The following is a 22537-nucleotide window of genomic DNA, read 5'->3' on the forward strand; positions in this document are numbered from 1 at the left end:
GAGAAGCAGGCTCCATGCAGGGAGCCCGATGTGGGACTCCATCCCCAGTCCCCAGGATCAGGCCCTGGGCGGAAGGTGGCGCTAAACCGCTGAGGCACCCAGGCTGCCGGATCCTGCCTTTCCATTCATGTTTCTGTCTGTAATTATTGACCACCTCCTCCATCCAAGAATATGTGATGATGTTAATATCACAGTAGCTGAGTGTACATGGTTCTCTTAACTTTGCTTTATGTCACTATAAAGAACACACCACTGATAGGTCCTATGATGTCATTGTCACATTCTGGACCTTAGGTTCTTGGGTTGCTCTGCACTAGAAAAGAGGATGAAACTGATAGGCTCCTATACACAAAAAAAGGGCATTCTAATCACATTTGTATCATGCTTTAAGCTGCTGTGCTTCACAAATTAGTTTTTCCTCCTTTACGTAGAGGCTTTATAAGAATTCTCTGTATTATTGTCATCATTACTACTAGCCTCAGCGATGACAAATTTTCCAGTCTTGGGGAAATTTAGGAGAAGGAGACAGTGACTCTGTCTACACACAATCTGAAGTGCCATAACTGCATTTTGGAAAAAGTACAAAAGCCTAGAAAGCTGATTGATTGAAATTCAACATAGAAGATACAAATCAGATTATAAAAGTATAGAAATTTACCAAGTATAATGTATAGAAAAAAGACAAACTTATGTAATAGGAAAAGAACCCAGCATGTATAAAATTTTAATAAATGATATTGAAAGACATGACAAATCAATCAGAAAGGGTAAGATTGAGGGTACTTAGCTGTCTCAGTCAATAGGTCATGAGACTCTTATCTCAGGTTTGTGAGTTCAAGCCCCACATTGGGGCTAGAGGTTGCTTAAAAAAGGGTAAGATTGTTCATTAAATGGTCTTTTGAAAAAAAATCAACTTAGATTTTCACCTCACACTGCATGCAAAAATTTATTCCAGATGGACTAAATATAAACTATTAATAAATAGGGATAAATTATAAGTGACTGGCCTCTGGAAGGGAAGGCATTAGAACAGAGATAAAAATTATAAAGTAGTTTATCATCATCTGACTATACAACATTGTTGCATATCTGTATATCAAAAACTTATGACAAAAGGGATACTATCTTTTATGTATACAATATGTAAAATATAACTTACATAATTATATAACTTATACAAACAGACAAGAAAAACATTAATACCTGAATAATTAAAGTGGGCAAAGAAAATGAGCAGTCAATTCACAAAGGAAGAGATTTCAGAGCCTAATAAAGATAAATATTCAATTGCATCTGTAATCAAAGAAATATAACTAAAATAATGAAATGCCTTTTTTTCTTCTATCAAATTAGCAATGTTTCTATATTGGCTGGGCCCTCTGGGAAGCAGTTGCAGAGGAGAGTTAAGAATACAAAGGTTTATTTGGGAGTAAGTCATCTGAAAGATAAAAACGGGAAGAAGCAATGTCTGACATTCATGTACTATGAATATTCTATCACACTGCATGACAGTCTATCAAGAAAAATAGGAAATTAGTGCTAATAACATTCAAATATAAACCCATTTAATCCTCACAACAATATTATAAAGCATGTGCTTTCTGGACCCTTATATTAGAGACAAGGAAACTAAGGCACAGAAGGAATAAATAAAATGCCCAAGACAGAGTTGGAACTTGAACCCAGGCAACCTGACTCCAGCGTCTTTAGTCTTCAGTCTTATATTACAGTGCATTTAAAGTATAATATGCAATTTTAAGCAATTTTTATTTTATTTTGTTGATTTTTAAAGCTTTTATTTATTTATTTGAGAGAGTGTGAGCGAGTGAGAGAGAGCATGAGCTAGGGGGAGGAGCAGAGGGTGAGGGAGAAGCATACTCCCTGCTGAGCAGGGAGCCCGATGTGGGGCTGGATCCTGGGACTCCAGGATCATGACCTGAGCCAAAGGCAGATGCTTAACCAACTGAGCCACCCAAGTACCCCTTAAGCAATTTTTAAAATGATATTAAGAATGGATTTTGATCATGTGAGAAAATACTTATGATATAAAATTATTTGGAAAAAACTGAATTCAAAATTATATAATGTAATCTCAATAACTATAATATTCATAAAATAATTAATGACAATAGAATAAATTATTAATAGTCACTACTGAGTGAGAGGTTAGGTGTAGGGTAACTAGCTCATCCTGGCCTGCCCCGAATTTTCCTGGTTTTTCCCAAGTCCTGGGAATTCCATCAATTGTTGATCAAATTGGGATGATTCATCAACCCTAATGATTTTAATTATCTATTTATATGACTTTGGTCCCCACCTCAAGTTTTCTAAACTGAGCATCTATTAACTGAGTAATCAGGAAAACAACAACGACAACAAGCTTTTGGGAGAAGAGGAAGCATGTTAGCTGTATTTTGATTGAGGAGGGACCAGAAATAGGGGAGAAGCATCCAATATAATGATCCAGATCAAGGAAACTGAACAGGTAGCAGGAAATTTTAATTTATTTTCTTATTCGTTTAACCCAGTGCTAGGCCCTGGGGATATGGAAATGAAGACAGGTGACAAGTCACTTGCTCTCAGGAGTCCTTGGTATTCAATAAACAAATGACAATACTCCTATGTTGTGATGAATGTTATGCAGGAAAGAACTAGGGTGATGCAACAGAGAGTAATGAGATGGGGATACTCCAGAGAGGAGGCTTAGAGAAGGCCTCTGTGGATTGGTGACATTTGATTTGGGACTGAATGAGAAGTGGTATTATAAACATTATTAATGCAAATATAAAACTGAACCATGCAGAAAGAAAAGATTTCTATCAGTTCATTACTTCCTAGACCTGGGATTGAGACTCATCTCTGGAGATAGAATTCCTTGGCATCATGCTCACAACTTACATGAATGTTAACTAAAAAAGTATGTGAGAAATTGGGTTAAAAAATGGAGCTTTTTAAGGGGAGAATCAATGAAATATCAGTTATCAGAAACTTTTTCCTTTATATATTCTTTTTTTTTTTTTTACAGATTTTATTTATTTATTCATGAGAGATACAGAGAGAGAGAGAAAGACAGGCAGAGACACAGGCAGAGGGAGAAGCAAGCTCCATGCAGGGAGCCTGATGTGGGACTCCATCCTGGGACTCCAGGATCACGCCCCGGGCCGAAGGCACGTGCTAAACCACTGAGCCACCCAGGGATCCTTTCCTTTATATATTCTGAAGCAGTAACAAAACACCTTGAATCTATAATTTTTCACCAAAATAAGGGCTTAAAAAATTAGACTATTGCCTGTGTTTGAATGATCTCAGTTTAGCATGATTCTGCTTAGAAGCAATACAAATTTTGAATGAATAAATCTAGGAGGGGACAGTCCATGATGGCAGTGCAGGAAGATCCTGAACAATCTCCTCCCACAGACACACAGAATCTACAGTGACATGAACAATTTCTTCTGAAAAATAAATGAAAACTAGGTAAACTGTTCCTCTACAACAAAGGATAAAAGGACCACATCAAGATGGGCAGATGAGGCAGAGACCCAGTCTGGCCAAACTCCCTCCTCCCCCCCCCCCCCCCCCCCCCCGCCCCCGACCCTATGCCAAGCATGATGATTCACAATACTGAGGGATCTTACAAGTCTGGAGCTTATTCTGGAGGAGGAAGGGGCTTTTACCCCACATGAGGCACCTAGTATCTGGGCCAGAGAGATGAGTCCCCAGATCATTTCACTTAGAAAAGCAAAGGGTTTATTTCCAGGGGACCCAAAGGGTAGAGAACTGAGATTCTCCCTTCAAAGGGTTCATGTGCAGTCTCACTCACCCTGGAACTCAGTGCAAAAGCAGCAGTTTGAAAGTGCCTAGACTAAATGTGAAAGGGGTTCATTTACTTATCTTAAAGCATCTGCTGGAGGGGCAGGGAACAATTAGGACTCTCCAGAGATGGAGGAACCAGTGGATGCCATTTTTGTTCTCTCCCACTACCCCACTAGCAGTGGTGGGTGCACATGGATGAGGCATTTACAAGGCCAGAGGGACTAAATAGCATAAACAATTAAAGCACTCACAGCTATAGCCAGTGAGTGTATGCAGACAAGGCACTCTGCTGCTGCATTACCAAAGCCAGTGGGCATACGTAGTCAAGGCATTTTCCCATTGCCTAGCTGAAGCTGGTGAGAGGGCCCATCCTGTTTCCAGCTGCCTTGCTAAACCTGGTATGTGTATGCAATATACACAGGAAGCACCCCTTAATTGCCTGGCCTTGGTGGCTAGGGGGCCTGTGTTCCTGCGTTGTAACAATCAGAAACACAACTTTTGGCAAGGTACATCCTTAGGGCACTGAACAGACAGTAAATTGAAATACACTGCTAGTTTTCCTATAGAAAAGGTGTTTTTACATGTCCTCACAAGGAGACTCCATCCTGTGTATTGCTTTGGTGTCACTACAGCTCAACAATACTTCCCATAAAATACAGGCTTATAGCCCTGAGTTTTGGAGCCCTGAGTTTTACAACTGTTGCCCAGCGGACACCTTCAGATTTCCTGGGCTGATAGCCAGCAGGGTTTATAATTACAGCCCCATAGGAGTGTATATATTTGCACGTTTGAAAAGCTGCTGCCTCAGGGTCTTTCAATCAGCCTGAAACTAGGTGCTGAACAAGATCCCTCCCCTTGAATCACTAACAGATCTTGACACACCCTCAACAATAGGGATTTATCAAGAATCAATGAGTTTGCTGAGATAATCACAAAGGTGTAAGTGACAACCAAGAATGAGGACAAAGTTGAAACTTCTCTACCTACACAAGGCACTCCTTCGGGACTAGGAGAGGTAACTGTTGTGCCTAACAAATAGACACAAACTCAGAGAGTCAAGCAAAATGGGGAAACAGAGCAACTGTTCCAAATGAAGAGTTAGTTAAAACCTCAGAAAAAGACCTTAATGAAATGGAGTTAATAATCTACCTGATAAGAAATTTAAAATAATGGTCATAAAGATATTCACCAAACTCAGGAGAAGAATGGATGAACACAGAACTTCAAGAAAGATTTTGATTTAAAAAAAAAGAAAAGAAAATACTGAATAGAAGTCACAGAGCTGGAGAAGATAATAACTGAACTAAAACATACAATAGAGGAGTTTAACAACAGATTGAATGAAGCAGAACAGATCAGCAATCTGGAAGATGGTAATGGAACTCATCCAAACAGACCAGGAAAAAGAAAAAAAGAATTTTAAAAAATGAAGATAGGTTAAAGGATTTGTGAGACAACATTAAGTAAAATAATATTCACAGAAAGAGAAGGGAGAGAAGGGGGCAGAAAACTTATTTGAAGAGATAATGGCTAAAAACTTTCCTAAACTGGAGAGGAAAGAAACATGCAGACGTAGGAAGCCCAGAGCCTTTCTTTTTTTTTTTTTTTTTTTTTTTTTTTAAGATTTTTATTTATTTATCCATGAGAGACACAGAGAGCCAGAGGCACAGGCTGAGGGAGAAGCAGGCTCCATGCAAGAAGCCCGATGTGGGACTCGATCCCGGGACTCCAGGATCAGGCCCCAGGCCGAAGGCAGGCGCTAAACCGCTGAGCCACCCAGGGATCCCCCGCCCAGAGCCTTTCAAACAAGATGAATCCCAAGAGATTCATCAAGATACATTATAATTAAAATGTCAATAGTTTAGAAAAAAAAAATCTTAAAAGCAGTGGGAGAAAAAATAACTTGTTACATACAGGGTAAACCTCATAACTATCAGCAGATTTTTCACAGAATTTTAGGCCAGAAGGGAGTGGCATGATATATTCAAAGTGTTAAAAGAAAAAACCTTCCGGGCAGCCCCGGTGGCTCAGTGGTTTAGCGCCACCTTCAGCCCAGGGTTTGATCCTGGAGACCCGGGATCAAGTCCCACATCAGGCTTTCTGCATGGAGCCTGCTTCTCCCTCTGCCTGTGTCTCTGCCTCTCTCTCTCTCTCTAATAAATAAATAAGATCTTAAAAAAAAAAAAAAAAAAAGAAAAGAAAAAACCTTCCAACCAAGAATACTCCATCAGCAAGGATACCCTTCTGAATTGAAGGAGAGATAACAAATTTTCTTTTTTTCTTTTCTTTTTTTTTTTTTTATTTATTATAGTCACACAGAGAGAGAGAGAGGCAGAGACATAGGCAGAGGGAGAAGCAGGCTCCATGCACCGGGAGCCCGACATGGGATTCGATCCCGGGTCTCCAGGATCGTGCCCTGGGCCAAAGGCAGGCGCTAAACCGCTGCACCACTGAGGGATCCCCGAGATAACACATTTTCTAAACAAAAGCTAAGGGAGTTCATTACCACTCAACTGGTTTTACAAGAAATGTTAAAGGGACTTTTAAGCTGAAAAAATGTAGTACTATTTAATAAAAGAAATGCGTAAAAGTAAAAATCTTACTGGTAAATATATAGTAAAGATGGTGGAGCAACACTTATAAAGCTAGTATTAAAACTAAAAGACAAAAGTAATAAAATGAACTTAAACTACAATAATAAATTCAGGATACATAAAAAGACAAAAAACAAAACAAGAGATGTGGCAGTAAAAATGTAGTTTTGAAATAAGCTCAAATTTAAGTTGCTTTCAACTTAAATATACTGGGAGGCTGATGACACCTTTTATTATAATTATTCTTATGGTTCTGGTTATAATTATGTTTGTTTTCAGATTTTCTTTAAGAAAACAAAAACCCAACCGCCCCTTCCTTTCGGTTATAAACCAAGGTGCGGGGAGCAGGGTGCTTCTGAGTAAGTGGTGGCCCTGGTACCCTGGCTCCCCACCCCTCGGGCCAGGTGGGCCACCGGGCGCAGCGACAAGCTGGGCTGCCAGGGGAGTCCCCTGAGGCCGGCCTTCTGGGCGCGTCCCTCTTCTCTTCTACTTCCCCTCCTCTTGAGTCACGTGTGTCAGGGCTGGAGGGAGGACCGGGCCATCTCTCTCCTCATGTGTATGATTGGAGAGGTGTGTATTTCTCTTCTAGTACTAGGTCTGATGATAGCTGTGCTCGCACCTGGAGCCAGCAGCACCTGGAGCCCCATGTGTGCGGACACTTGGCTCCACCTCCTACCGAGGCAGGCAGCCTGGTGTCGGCGGTAGGCAGGGCCAGCGTTGGTGGCTCCAGGGTGAGGGCCCAATGGGCAGATGCTTGCCTGGATAGATGGGGTGTAGATATGTGGTCGTTATATTTATAGGATGTTATATGTGAGCTTCATGGTAGTAACAAAGTAAAAACCTGTATTAGGTACACAAGAGAAAATGAGAGAGGAGTCTAAATATGATACTGAAGAACGTCATCAAAGCACAAGAGAAGAGAAAAGAGAAAAAGAAAGGAACAGTGAGGAACTACGAGAGAAGCCAGAAAATATTTAACAAAATGTCATATAAAAACATACTTATTGGGGCACCTGGATGGTGCAGCCAATTAAGCATCTGCCTGTGGCTCAGGGTCCTGGGATGGAGCCCCATGTCAGGCTCCCTGTTCAGTGGGGAGCCTGTTTCTCCCTCTCCCTCTGCTAACCATCCCCCTACTCATTCTCTGTCATAAATAAATAAATAAATAAATAAATAAATAAATAAATAAATAAAATATTTAAAAAGAAAAACATACTTATAATTACTTTAAGTGTAAGTAGACTGCATTCTCCAATCAAGAGATACAGAGTGGCTGACTAGATAATAAAAAAAAAAAAAAAGGACTCATGTATATGCTGCCTACCAGAGACTCACTTCAAATGTAATACACAGACAGACTGAAAGTGAAGGGATGGGAAAAAGAAATTCATGATGAACATAGATGCAAAATCCTCAACAAAATACTAAAAAACTGAATTCAGCATTAAAAGAATTGTATACCATGATCAAGTGGGATTTATTTCAGGAATGCAAGGATGGTTCAACATCCACTCATCAGTGTAACACACCACTTTAAAATGAAAAATAAAAATCATATGATCATCTCATATGAAGAAGCTTTTGACAAATTCAACATCAATTTATGATAAATACTCTCAGGAAAGTGAGTGTAGAGTCACCTCGATGTGCCTTTACCTCTAATGTACCACTATGTCTAATGATAAGGCGACAGTTAACATCATGTTCAATGTTGAAAAGCTAAAAGCTTTTCTTTTAATCTGGAACAAGATGGGCAGCCCAGGTGGCTCAGCGGTTTGGCACCACCTTCAGCCCAGGGCCTAATATTGAAGACCCAGGATCAAGTCCGGCGTCAGACTCCCTGCATGGAGCCTGCTTCTTCCTCTGTGTCTCTGCCTCTCTCTGCGTGTGTCTTTCATGAATAAATAAAAATCTTTAAAAAAAATCAGGAACAAGACAAGAATGCCCACCCTCCCCACTACTATTCAACAAAGAGTTAGAAACCCTTTCAATTCGGTGAGAGAAAGAAATAAAAGGCATCAAAATTGGAAAGAAAGAAGTAACATTGTTATTATCTCCGGATAATGATGCTATATATAGAAAACCCTAAAGATGGCACCAAAAGCCATTAGAAGTAATAAATGAATTCAGTAAAGTGGCAGGGCACAAAATCAATATACAAAAATTGTCATGTTTCTATACACTAACAGTGAACTATCAGAAAGAGAAATTAAGAAAACAATCCCAGGCAGCCCGGGTGGCTCAGTGGTTTGGTGCTGCCTTCAGCTCAGGGTGTGATCCCGGAGACCTGGGATCGAGTCCCACGTAGGGCTCCTTGCATGGAGCCTGCTTCTCTCTCTGCCTGTGTCTCTGCCTCTCTCTCTCTCTCTCTCTCTCTCTGTCTCATGAATAAATAAATAAAAATTAAAAAAAAAATCCCAGGTAGAGATACACTTGTGGCCAGCATAGCATAATACACAGACTTTTTTTAAAAAATAGATAGTAATAATAGTAATGATTTTTTTATAAATTTATTTTTTATTGGTGTTCAATTTGCCAACATATAGAATAATACCCAGTGCTCATCCCATCAAGTGCCCCGCTCAGTGCCGGTCACCCAGTCACCCCCACCCCCGCCCACCTCCTCATCCACCACCCCTAGTTCGTTTCCCAGAGTTAGGAGTCTCTCATGTTCTGTCTCCCTTTCTGATATTTCGCACTTATTTTTTCTCCTTTCCCCTTTATTCCCTTTCACCATTTTTTATATTCCCCAAATGAATGAGACCATATAATGTTTGTCCTTCTCCGTACAGAGACTTTTTAAATCACTATGTTGTATACCTGAAACTAATGTAACATTGTGTTTCAACTATACCTCAATCAAAAATATTTAATTTACAATTGCATCAAAAAGAATAGAAATAAATAAATGCCTAGAAATAAACAAGGAGGTGAAAGACCTGTACAGTGAAGACTATAAATCATTGATGAAAGAAATAAAAGAAGACATAAAGAAATAGAAAGATTCCATGCTAATGGATTGTAAGAATCAATATTGTTAAAATATTCATATTACCCAAAGCAGTATACATATTCAATGCGATCCATATCAATATTCCAATGACGTTTTTTTTACAGGAACTGAACAGACAATCCTAAAATGTGTGTGGAACCACAAAAGACCTAAATAGCAAAATCAATATTGAGAAAGGAGAACAAATCTGGAGGTATTATGCTCCCTGATTGCATACTGTTCTACAAAACTATAGTAATCAAAACAATATGGCATTGGCAAAAAAAGAGACATATAGATAAATGGTACAGAATAGAGAACTCAGAAATAAACCCACACATTTATCGTCAATTAATTTATGACAAAGGAGGAGAGAACATACAGTGGGGAAAGGATAATCTTTTTATTAAACGGTGTTAGCGGGCAGCCCCGGTGGCTCAGTGGTTTAGCGCCACCTTCAGCCCAGGGCATGATCCTGGAGACCCGGGATGGAGTCCCACGTCGGGCTCCCTGGATGGAGCCTGCTTCTCCCTCTGCCTGTGTCTCTGCCTCTCTCTCTCGCTCTCTGTGTGTGTCTCTCATGAATAAATAAATAAAATTAAAAAAAAATAAACGGTGCTAGGAAAACTAGACATCAACATGAAAAAGAATAAAACTATTATCTTACATCATACACAAATGTTAACTCAAAATGGATTAAAGACTTAAATATAAGACCTGAAACCATAAAACGCCTAGAAGAAAGCATAAGCTCTTTGATATCAGCCTTGCAATGAACTTTTGGTTCTGACTTCAAATTGTTGCAAAGGCAACAAAAGTAAAAAACAAGTGGGACTACTTCAAACTAAAAAGCTTCTAAAAAGAAAAAAAAAAGAAAAGAAAAAACAATAAAAAATAAATTTATTATAAAAAAAAAGCTGTACAGCAAAGGAAACCATTAACAAAATGAAAAACAACCGAATGAATGGGAAAAATATTTGCAAATCATATATCCAACAAGGAGTTAATATTTAAAATATTTAAAGAACTCACAAAACTCAGTAGCAAAAACACAAACAATCCAATTAAAAATTGGCCAAAGGATCTGATTAAACATTTTTCCAAAGAAATCATACAGATGGCTAGCAAGCACATGAAAAGATACTCAACATTACTAATCATCAGGGAAATGCAAATCAAAACCACAGTGAGATATCACCTCATACCTGTTAGAATGGCTATTATCAAAAGGACAAGAAATAACAACTGCTAGTGAGGATGTGGGGAAGAAGAGATCCTTGTGCACAGTTGGAGGGAATGCATGTTCATGCAGCCACTATGTAAAACAATATGAAGATTCCTCAAACAATTAAAAATAGAACTATAATATGATTCAGCAATCCACTTCTGGGTATTAATCCAGAGCAAAACACCAATTCAAAACAATATATGCACCCCTGTGTTCATTGCACCACCATTTACTATAGCCAAGATATGGACACAACCTAAGTGTTCAGCGATGGATGAATTTATGAAAAAGATGTGATGTATACACACACACACACACACACACACACACACACACACAGAGTAATGCTAGTCAGCCATAAAACAAATGAAATCTTGCCATTTGCTTAACAAGAGAGGAAACCACAAATGTTGGAGAGGATGTGGAGAAAGGGGACCCTCTTGCACTCTTGGTAGGAATGTGAACTGCTGCAGCCACTCTGGAAAACTGTGTGGAGGTTCCTCAAAGAGTTAAAAATAGACCTGCCCTAGACCCAGCAATTGCACTGCTGGGGATTTACCCCAAAGATACAGATGCAGTGAAACGCCGGAACACCTGCACCCCAATGTTTATAGCAGCAATGTCCACAATAGCCAAGCTGTGGAAGGAGCCTCGGGGTCCATCCACAGATGAATGGATAAGGAAGATGTGGTCTATGTATACAATGGAATATTAGTCATCAGAAACGACAAATACCCACCATTTGCTTCAATGTGGATGGAACTGGAGGGTATTATGCTGAGTGAAGGAAGTCAGTTAGAGAAGGACAATGATCATATGGTTTCATTCATATGGGGAATATAAGAAATAGTGAAAGAGATTAAAGGGGAAAGGAGAGAAAATGAGTGGGAAATATCAGTGAGGGTGACAGAACATGAGAGACTCCTAACTCTTGGAAACGAACAAGGGGTAGTGGATGGGGAGGTGGGTGAGGGGTTGGGGTGACTGGGTGATGGGCACTGAGGGGGGCACTTAATGGGATGAGTACTGGGTGTTATACTATATGTTTGCAAATCGAACTCCAATGAAAAATATACAAAAAAATCTTGCCATGTGCAACAACATGAATGGACCTTGAGGACATTATATTAAGTGAAATAAGGTATTATATTAAGTGAGAAAGACAAATACCATGATTTCACTTATATGTGGAATCTCTAAAAAATGAAACAAATAAACAAAACAAAACCAAATAGATAACAGAATGGTAGTTGCCCTTGGGGAAGGGGTTGGGGAGTGAGTGAAAGAGGTGTCAAAAAGTACAAACTTACAAGTATAAAAGAAATAAGCCATGGGGATGAATGTATAGCATGGTGACTACTGTTAGTAATACTCTATAGCATACTTGAAAGTGGAAATCGTTACAAAAGATAGTAAAGATTGTACAGATTGTAAAGATTGTAAAAGATTGTAAGGATCTTCTTTACAAAAGAGTAAATCTCAGATGTTAACTTTTTATAGTGACAGATGATAACTAAACTTAATGTGGTGAACCTTTTGCAGTGGGTACAAATATTGAATCATTATGCTGCACACCTGAAACCAATATAATGTTGTATGCCAATTACACTTCAATAAAAAATTTATAGGGGTACCTGGGTAGCTTAGTTGGTTAAGCGACCGACTCTTGATATAGGTTCAGGTAATGATCTCAGGGTTGTGGGATCAAGCCCTATGTCAGGCTCCATGCTAGGTATGGAGCCTGCTTGGGATTTTCTCTCTCCCTCTGCCCTCTCTCTGCCCAGCTCATGTATGTGTATGCTCTCTCTCTCTCTCTCAAGATAAATAAGCATAAATAATATAAATTTATAAAAATAAAGAGATTTAAATAGTAAAAGTTTAAAAAGAAAGAATAACAATAAGGGAAGTTGCAATCTTTTTTTCCTTCATTTAGAAAATGTACAACTCCTTAAAATAAAGATCAAGCATGCAGTTTATAGGGGGAAACCCCCAAACACTCCAGTCTTGCCAAAGTCAACAGAGTTCTTCTGAAGTCATCAGACTAGTAGAAGTTCATCTTCACCAAAACTCTTAAACATTGAGAGCTTGTTCGGTAAAAAGTGATAATAGGCTCACAGGACTTCCTTGCATTCTCATCAAGATAGATGACAATTAGCAGAGGCAATTCAATAAATTCAAAGAAGGATCACCACTGGACCAAAGAAGGAAATGCTAGAAACAAGAGGGTTTTTTATTTATTTTTTGTTTGTTTTTCAACTAGAAGAGCTTGATATACTCCTAAGGTCTAGCTAGGTAATATACTAAGACCAGGTGTCATAGTATATTTTATGGTGCTTATAATAGAACTAGTCCTAAAAAGAGTGTAGTATTTGTTATTCCACATTCCTTTCCTGTTTCTATCCCTCTCTTTTCTTAGAATACATTTTAGGAAAAAATTGTTAAAATGCTTATTAAACAATTTTTATGCTTTAAGCTGATTATGAATTTGGATTTTAAGCTAGAAGTCCTAACGATGAGGGAAAAAAAATGAATTTGGATTTTAAGAAAGGAAACAATCAGTAGAGTGGATTTTTTAAATCCTCAGAAAAATTTCTATGGAGGAGATGCTTTATTGGGGTAGCAGTTTAGGTTGGGTATCAGTGTCTGCTGGTAGGCTTATCGTAACTGAGAACACTGAGCTTTTCTTTAAAAAATTCCTTAGCTGGAATGAATAATTGAAAATGCTGAGCCATGAGAACTTCAAAGATTAATTTCTCCATTAATGGCACAAAGTGATAGAAATAATCAGCTAAAGAAGAATAATCAGGCTAACCCAACTGAGGCATTTCATCTGATACTCAAAGTTGCTGGGCCAAAACTTTGATCTCCTTCAATTTTGTTTAAGGGAGTTTTAGGTCATTTAAAACTGCAGAAACCTTCTGTCTTTGTAATTTAGAACTGTGTTCTGATATATGTTTTTTTTAATCCCTTCAGGTAATAGGATACAAAGTGCTATTTTGGGGCACTGTGAGCTGCAGGGTGGTTATATAATGACCAGTGTCAGATATTCCCAAAAGGCCTTGGGTATATTTTTAATGTGCTTACTTGATATAGCCACAAGTCCATTCAGTTATATTAAACTTGGAGGCAGCCCATCTGAGTTTACTTAAGAGAGAACAATGATGCAACAGGAAGTCAGATGGTTCCTGCGTTCCAAGAGAAACCAAATAAATCAGAACCACTACCACTTGGGTCTGAATAACAGTTGGGAATGCAGTAGATTCAACTGAAGATTTTCTTTTTAGTAACCAATTATGTCAGTAACAGATAAATTCTCCAGATTTTTAGCTAAGAATATAGAAGTTAATTTATCATGATATCAGGTAGATTGTATTATCTTTGTCAGTGAAAAATGTTCATACTGTATAAGTCTAACTTATCAAACATCTTCATAAATGGCCATTAGGATTATTCCATGGTCATGGAAACTTTTTGGAGACTATATATATCAGATTATTGTAACTATTGTTGACATCAACCTTATTGACAGAATCAGCACTGTATTAGTAAGAATTACATAGTTTCTCCCTGTATTTATTTGGTTACTGTTGTGTTTGAGGCACTGTTTTTGGCCTATTTAAAACATCATCCCTGTTCCTTACAATAGTCCTACAAAGTACACATTATTAGTCCCATTTAATATGTGAGAAAACAGAGTTTAAGTGACTTGCCCAAGGTTTCCAAATGGTTAAATGGTAGATTCATATTCCAGTAAGAGCTTCTCTGACTCTAAAAAAACAAATTCCTTTAAAAAATTTTTTTTTTAATTTATTTTTTCATGAGAGACAGAGAGAGAGAGGCAGAGACACCAGCAGAGGGAGAAGCAGGCTCCATGCAGGGAGCCCGATATGAGAACCTGGGTCCCCAGGATCAGGCCCTGGGCTGAAGGTGGCACTAAACCTCTGGGCCACCCAGGCTGCCCAAAACAAATTCCATCACAATCACCATTTCTCCAATTTTTATGTTGCTTTTCCTTCAGAATTAGTGGATGGAGTGGTTTTCTTTGCCACTGTCACTTACTTGAAGCAAATGTCTTCCTTTCTTTGCAGTGGATTGCATTCACTGAATATTCACAAGTTCCTCAGTGGTGTGGCTGTGTACCTGGTGGGGGTAAAAGAGGAGAGAAATCATGGTGGAGACCTCCAAAGCATCTTTACTATTCTAGAAAATAAACGAAGTACACACTGTACCTTTAACTCTAGTACATCAACTCTATGAGTTCAGTACTATTGTTATTATCATCCTCATATTACAAATAGGGTCAAGGTTAGGGACGCCTGGGTCACTCAGACCATTAAGTGTATGCCTTCAGTTTGGGTCATGATTCTGGAGTCCTGGGATGGAGCCCCACGTGGTGCTCCCTGCTCAGCGGGGAGTCTGCAACTCCTTCTACTCCTCACCCTGCTCAGGCTCACTCACTGTTGCTCTCTGTCTCTCAAATAATTAAATAAATTAAGTCTTTTTTTTAAAAAAAAGTCAAGGTTATTTATATGCTTATTGGTAGAGCAGGACTTAGAACCTATGATTTCAAATCAAAATTCTGTAATTGGGGGCATCTGGGTGGCTCAGTTGGTTGAACTTCTGCCTTCGGCTCAGGTCATGATCTCAGGGTTTGGGATGGAGTCCTGCACCAGCTCCCACTTAGCCAGGAGCCTTCTTCCCCCTCTCCCTCTGCCTGCTGCTCCCCCTGCTTGTGCTCTCTTTCTCTATCAAATAAATAAATAAATCTTTAAAAAATACTGCAATTGTTTCTATGATATTTGGTAATTGTTCAGATTAGTGTTCTTAATGTCTTGACACTGAAGTTCTTATAATTCTCAAACATCCCAAGTAATTTGTAATTAAAATATATAAAATATTAAAAGTCGCAGATGGTTTACTCTTGTGTGTGTGAATTAGAGAATATTCAAGGATTTCTCTGAAATATCATCATCCCATACTTTTTGCATTCAAATATATTTTCTTTTGTATGAGAGGAATGTTTATAATAGCAGTTGATATTCAGGAAACTGAACACAACCTTGTCTCTTAGCCACTGTGCTGATTTATTATCTGTCTTCCCTTTTGGTACTTCAGAAGTGGCCAGCTAAAGGGCCTGGCACAGTAAGTTCTTGGTAAAGGCATGAGAGTAAGGCACAGAGTGGTTAAAAGCATAGATTACAGAGTTGAAGCCAGCCTTCCAGCACTTACCAGTTCTGTAATATCATGCAGGTTATTTACCCTCCTCAAGCTTTGGTTTCCTCATTAAGGAAATTGTATTATCCTATTACATAGGATAATAATTAGAAGTATTTAGTACAGTACCTGATTACCACAAGTGCTTAATTATGTTAGTTGATATTATCTGCTATTCTAAGAATCCTTTTTTTTTCTCTTCCTGACTCAGAAAGTCTAGTTAGACTGTAACAAAACAAAATAAGGGGCTGTATCTTTGCCTTCAGGGTGAGTTAAAGAAGTCTGGGACAGGGCAGCCCCGGTGGCACAGTGGTTTAGTGCCACCTGCAGCTCAGGGTGTGATCCGGGAGGCTGTGGGATCAAGCCCCATACTAGGCTTTTTGCATGGAGCCTGCTTCTCCCTCTGCCTGTGTGTCTCTCATGAATAAATAAATAAAATCTTTTTAAAAAATGGATATATAACATTTGATTTATTTTACTAACAATGCCATGTTATGAGGGGAGGAAGGAAAATATAGTCAATAAGTAACTCTAGGAGCCTTAATAAAATCTTTACTCTTTTCTATCTAACTCATCATTAACATCATGGAAATTAGTGAATTGTGAATTCTTGTAGAATTTATTTATTTTTCTCCTTATAAGTGATTTGAAAATACCTTAAGCTATGTGCAGATAGAGGTAAGAAGAAAATCCACATAGATGCAGACTGACTTTCAAGGAAGCTAAGTGGGTTTTAGGTTGCAAAGTAGGAAGCACCAGGACTGGGGCATGGTCCTAATTCAGAGGGAACATTCCCCAAAGGTATTGTTAGACATTACCTACTATGATTTGGCAGTCAGCGCTATTGCTCTCACTCATTTTCTTGATAAGTGGTTTGATGGAATGATAAAACATTGATAACATATCAAGGTAAGCTCTGTCTTCAAGTGTCACACAGATTTCTCATCTTCAATAATATTCTACAGGTATTTTTGCCTCAGGGTCATATATCTTTATACTACAGGAGAGTAGTGAAGATTTCTGGCTTCTGAGATGAAAAATAGAGTTTCATATTGTGCCCTAAATACTTTCTTTTTTTTTCTTTCCCTAAATACTTTCTATGTGCAGTTTTGTCTTTCCAGTCTCTTTTGTACCTGCCTCTCTGCTTCCTGAGCAACTAGCACAACCTTCCCTGTCTGATGTGTTGACCATATGCCTTCTTATTGCCTGTAGTTAGTTATCTTTTTCAGTAGGAGGAGTATGATGATTAAGCTGACATCAGTCTTCCTTCTTTGACTTACTAAACAGGAAAAGGACTTAAGAGACAACAAAAAGATGTCAGAAGTCGGAAATAATGAAAAAAATTGGAGAAAACAATTTTTCTTTTGATATTAATCTTATTAAGCAAATGATGTGAATGAGAAAGCTGATTACACAAATCTCATTGCTGGTGCAGTGTGATTAAGTAAAACAAACACACACACAAAATAAAACTGAATTTCAACAGGGAAATATGAGATCTGGCCTAATCTTGCCAACCACCAGCTAGATAATTTTGTCTAGTTATTGAACTTTTTAAGAACAAAATTTACTCATGAGTAAAATTAGAGGATTGGAACAGGTGTGCTTTTATGATTCCACCATTTGATGTTCTAAGATAAACAAAAGCCAACATCTCCAGTGAACAATTTACCAGAAGATGATCATGAACTTGTCATTCTGAGTCAATGCTTATAGTATTAAAAAATGGTGTAATTCTACCCAGAGTATTTTAAGATGAATAGAAGTGAAATAGGTAGAAGCATCTCAGACCAGAGAAAGGCAACAGTTGATTCTAAGTGATTATAAAAATCTAGACAACCAACTAAAGTAACTCAGCAAAAAAAGTGAGCAACAAAACAAAATACAAAATACAAAGCCCAAAGAAGTATTGACAAAACTTCTTTAAATCCTTCCAGAAGACTTTGTTTATATTACTTTTAAACACTCTAAGTTCTCCTTTATAAAAGAGTATAGAATTCCATATCTGGACTTGGTGAGTGACTGGTACCAGACTTTCCTTCCCACTGTACATAGCTAAAATCTGAGCAATAAGCATGAAACAGTTGTTAGACATTGGGCAATATACAGTACAAGAATATGATTTAATCCCTGAGATAAGGGAAACAAAGAAGCTGAGTCCACCAATCACCCTGAGTTTCACTTAGAAACATTTTCTAAATTATGATGTGGGGAGGGAGAACCCAAGCAGAGCATGGTGATCTCACTTAGTTGAGGGGACAGACTTTGGAAGAAGTTGACGTGGCTGGTATTTGTGGAGAAGGATAGTGGAGAAAAGAAGAGAGTCTCCTTAAATTAATTAGTGAATACTAAACTGTCCATATGTGAAATCCTTATGAGTCCAAATAAGAAGGATGCTATAAATGAAACAATTTCCAGAGTTAACATTGGCAGGAGACGTTTCAATTCTCATCATCCAGAATGGAGAGACCCTGTTGAATTCCTGGGACATTCATGGAGAATCCAGAGGATCATGCATTAATGGTATGTCTAAATTAACTCCCGAATAAAAATTACTGTAGACTTATCTTAATAAAATTTCAAGACAAGCCTTGAAATGATCCAGCTGATCTGCAAGTAATTTAACTTGCAGTAACTTAAGTAACTTAATGAAATGGTACAACAAATTTCAACACTGGACAAAAAAATCTAGATAATTAGCAGTGTAATGCTCACAATCTACAAAATCTAATCAAAGTAATTACATACACAAAGAAGGAGTGAACATGACCTACAATCAGAAGAAAAATCAGTCAGTATTAACAGGACAAGAAATGATAGAGATAATGGAATTCACAGACAAGAGCTTTAAAACACACATTAACAATACACTCAAGAAGTTAAAGGAGAACATGAACATAATTAGGAAGAAACATTATATATATTTAAAGATTGAGTGGAAATCTTGATTGAATTATATAGGTCAATGGAAAAATAACATCATAGTGAAATTGCTAGTAACCAGTGATATCTTTATCACTGAGATAAGAGAACATCTGAAAAGCAGCCAGAAGGGGAAACTGTATATTCAGAGTAATGTCAATAAGAATGACATCAGACTACCCCTGGAACTAATGTAATGGTATGTATTAACTATACTTTAATATAAAAAAAATGACATCAGACTTCCCTCAAGAACAGTGGAAACTGGGAGACAGTAAGATGATATCTTTAAAGTGATAAGGAAAAAACTGCCAACCTAGACTTCTATACCCAGTGAAAATATTCTTTAGAAAAATTAAGGCAAAGCAGACATATCAAAACAAACAGAACTGAGGAGTTAGTACAGAATAGCTCTACAATAAATCCTAAAGAAGATTCTTTAGTTTGAGGGCAAATGATCCTAGTTGGAAGTGCAGATATGCAGGAAGAGCACTGGAAAGAATAGATGTATGGGTAAATATATACTTGGAAACTATTTTTTAAAGTGTCTTTTTAATAAAGTGTCTTTAAAAGACTATTAACCATATAAAACAAGTGTAAAGATAATGTCAGGTTTGTAATATGAGAGATAAATGGAAAAAACTATAATAGCTCAAGTCACTTAATGTTTGTAAAGTAGAAAATAATAATTTAAGGAAGACTGAAGTTAATAATTCTTGTTGAAGTCTATAAAATAATGACTACAAATGTGTACCCAAAAAAAGCAGAGCAAAAAAACCAAAGCTGGCAAAGATCAAAAGAGAAGATAAAATAATATAATAAAAATATTTTTAACCCAAGAGTAGATAGGAGAGGAAGAATATAGGAACAAAAAAATGGGAATAATTAAAAAAAAGAAAACACAAGATGGTAGACCTAAACTCAGCCATATCAATCATCACTTTATTATGTCCAGATGAGGTTCTCCCTTGGTGTAGCTCTGTTGTAAAGATGCCAGGGCAGTGTATGTGGAAAGGAAATGATATCCAGAAGAACCGTGGGCATTTCTGGATTAAAAACATTGGGAAAGCTGGAAATGGAATAGGGACCTGGATAGTGAATCAAATTTTTTTTTGTATTGCATTCTATTCTCTCAATAGTTTAGCTGCTTTCCAATGTACAATACTTACCTTTTGTTTTTTTATTTGAATTCTGCTTGCCTTAGAAAGGAAAACACCTGACAACAAAGGATTGATAGCCACATGATCTTCACTGCTGATTTTTGTGTGATTTCTTGCATTCTGCCTTTTCTCCCCATCTCTATACCTAGAACCTCAGAATCAAATCTCTTTTTTTTTTTTTTTTAGAATCAAATCTCTTATTCCTATTTTGGTAGAGTTATTAAACAGTTGGTGGAGAAAGTTTAAGGTCCTGGGTAAAAAAGAGCTTTATAAAATTCAGAGTGTTTTTGCCTCCCCCATTTCATGCTATATTGTAGTGCATACATTTCTTATTCTTATCAAGCTTTCAGAGCTTAATTTGACTGTCATAATTAATTAACCTTTAACTCTTGTAAAGGTTACCTAAATATTCATTCAAAACATATTTTCGTATGTTGCAATGGGCATTACTAAGTCCTACTATGCATAGTTCCATTGTTACATTCCTTTTTGTTTGAGATATTGTCCAATTCCCCCTCTTCCTGCCACCTTGGTTTCTGTGCACTGTGAATTGCTTCTCACAGAAGCTTGTTTTCACTTGTCCGCCGACTAGCCTGGTCAGGACAAGTCACTGATTCTCATTGTATCAAACTTCTCATCTGTGAAATAGGAACAAAAGTTGGCATTATGTTTGTAAGGTGACTGACCTTCTGAAGATGAACAATTGCTTCTGTATCATTTAGTGTTTCTTTGGTAAGCAGCAGGATGCTGACTTGGAACAGCCTGTGAGAGGGGACAGTAATGTGTGAGAGGTTTAGACTGCAAGTAAACTACCACCTTGAAAAAGTAACTGTTGAGGTCTTTGTTAAAGTAACCTTGATCAGACACACACACACACACACACACACACACACACACACACAACTGAGGCATACTTAAATTCATCTTCATTTGGTCTATAAATTATTTTTTTAAAAATAATATTTGGTATATGTAAGTCTCTCTTTTTTAAAGATTTTATTTATTTATTCACAGAGAGAGACACACAGAGAGAGAGAGAGGCAGAGACACAGGCAGAGGGAGAAGCAGGCTCCCTGCAGGGAGCCGGATGTGGGACTGGATCCCGGGTCTCCAGGATCACGCCCTGGGCAGAAGGCAAACACTCAATTGCTGAGCCACCTGAGTGTCCATGGTCTATAAATTCATAATACTCATGATATTAGTACTACTTGGGATACAAAATGTATTTTCATTTGATTTTGCTAATGTGTTTCATAGTTTTAAAATGGCTTCTAGTTATTTGTGAGCTAAGTCCTATAAATGGTGCCACTTCTACACGATGCATTTAAATGTATAAGCTCTTCTTCATAGTACATATTATGCAGTGTATAAATCACATGATCCTGTGAACCCAGTGAACAATATGAATATTGGTGGTATTGATACTCTCCATGGTGAGAGCATAACTGTTTTCATAATCAAGAAGTCTGAATTATCTCTATATTTGCTGATTTGTGTGACCCCCAAACTAAGTCCTTTAAGTCCAGAAAATCAACGTCAGGTTATATTTCTTTATTTAAAACATTGTTTTTACTCACAAATTCAAATTTTTAAAACAAATTTTAAGAGATATATTTTTAGTTGAAATCTACTAAAAGATTTTAAATTGGTTTGTAGTGATTCATAAAATCTCTCTGAGATAGTCTTAGATGGAATAGATAGAGAAGAATAAAACAATTATTTGAAGATTGAGGCTCAAAGCTCTATATTTATCTATATCTAACGTGTGTCTATCTATTATCTATCATCTATCTATCTATCTATCTATCTATCATCTATCTATTCAGTCAACCATTCCCAGGCGTAAATATATAATTACTTGTTATAGCATTAGCTAAATTCAGTATCAAGAAAATCAAGGAAGAAGAAATAAAACCTCTTGGATTCCTTTTTCTATTTATACTACTGTTTTCAAAGGTAATTATACATTTATACAACTCAGAAGCAGTTTGTAGTTGTGGACCTTTCTTTTTTAAACTTCATGCATTTTAATTTTTTAAAACTTTCACATAAAATAGCATGAATTTTAGGTGTCCATATCTTTACTTATTTATTTTTTCAAATATTTATTTATTTTGGAGAAGGAGAGAGAGAATGTATATGAGAATGGGATGAGGAGCAGAGGGAGAGAATCTTCAAGCAGATTCTCTGATGAGTGCAGAGCCTAGTGTGGGGCTCCATCTTACCATCTGTGAGATCATGATCTGAGCCAAAACCAAGAGTTGGGCACTATAGCAAGTGAGCTACCCAGGCAGCCTCCATATACTTATTAATAAATAGATTTCATATCTTTTTTTTCCCTCCTTAATCTAGTCATATCTAAGAGAGTTATGTTGAAGTCATCCATTAGGATGTGGTTTGTGTTAATCACTCTTTTTGTTACTCATACTTTTTGCTTCATGGATTTTGATGTTATATTGTTTGATCCACAAAGTTGGATGGATATAATATCTTCTGGGTGGACCATAATGTTTTTCCAACATCAAATGTTCCTTTTGTTTAGTTAACATTTTATCCTTTTGAATTCTGTGTTGTGTATTTTTATTACCACTCAATATTTTTTCTTGTTAGAATT

The sequence above is a fragment of the Vulpes lagopus genome, chromosome 6 (assembly GCF_018345385.1).
Source record: "Vulpes lagopus strain Blue_001 chromosome 6, ASM1834538v1, whole genome shotgun sequence".
Taxonomy (NCBI): domain Eukaryota; kingdom Metazoa; phylum Chordata; class Mammalia; order Carnivora; family Canidae; genus Vulpes; species Vulpes lagopus.